Source organism: Elephantulus edwardii, unplaced genomic scaffold (genome assembly GCF_000299155.1).
Source record: "Elephantulus edwardii isolate Elephantulus edwardi_28Jun2011 unplaced genomic scaffold, EleEdw1.0 scaffold00242, whole genome shotgun sequence".
Classification (NCBI taxonomy): domain Eukaryota; kingdom Metazoa; phylum Chordata; class Mammalia; order Macroscelidea; family Macroscelididae; genus Elephantulus; species Elephantulus edwardii.
The window spans coordinates 4232129-4232856 of record NW_006399992.1 but is presented as its reverse complement, the minus strand read 5'-3'; positions in this window follow the sequence as shown (position 1 = coordinate 4232856).

Genomic DNA, 728 nt, shown 5'->3' with positions numbered 1-728 from the left:
TGGATCATAACAAACTGTGGCTGACTCTGAGAAGAATGGGAATCTCAGAACATTTAACCGTGCTAATGCGAAACCTATACTTGGACCAAGAGGCAGTCGTCAGAACAGAGCAGGGCAACACTGAATGGTTCAAAATTGGAAAGGGTTTACGTCAGGGATGTATCCTATCTCCATACCTATGAGGTTAGTAAGCATCCAAAATATGATGGACAAAGCTCTTTATGCAATCAGGCTTTAGTTCAAGGCAAACAAGTTTTATCTAATACTTTATGCATGAAGTTAAATAAAGTTAACCCCACCCAAGAAATTGAGAAGACAATTCTTTACCTAAATAAATAAATTTCTTTTAAAAAGTAATTGTCTCTCCTTGGAGGATGTTGTTGTTGTTATTATGTGCCATCGAGTCATTTGTGACTTACAGTGACCCTATGTACAACAGCCCTAAACCCTGCTCTATACTGTGCCAATCACATTGCCTCTGACACACCCATCCCGATAACCCCAGTAACTGAATCAATCCGCCTCATAGAGGATCTTCCCCTCCTGCACTGTCCCTCTGCCCTACCAACCATGATGTCCCTCTCCAAGGACCTGTCTCTCCTTACAACATGTCCAAAGTATGTCAGACGAAAACCCAGAATCCTTGCCTCCAAGGAGTAGCCTGGTTTAACCCTCTCTACGATGAATCTGTTTGTTTTCTTGGCAGTCCATGGTACATTCAATACTCT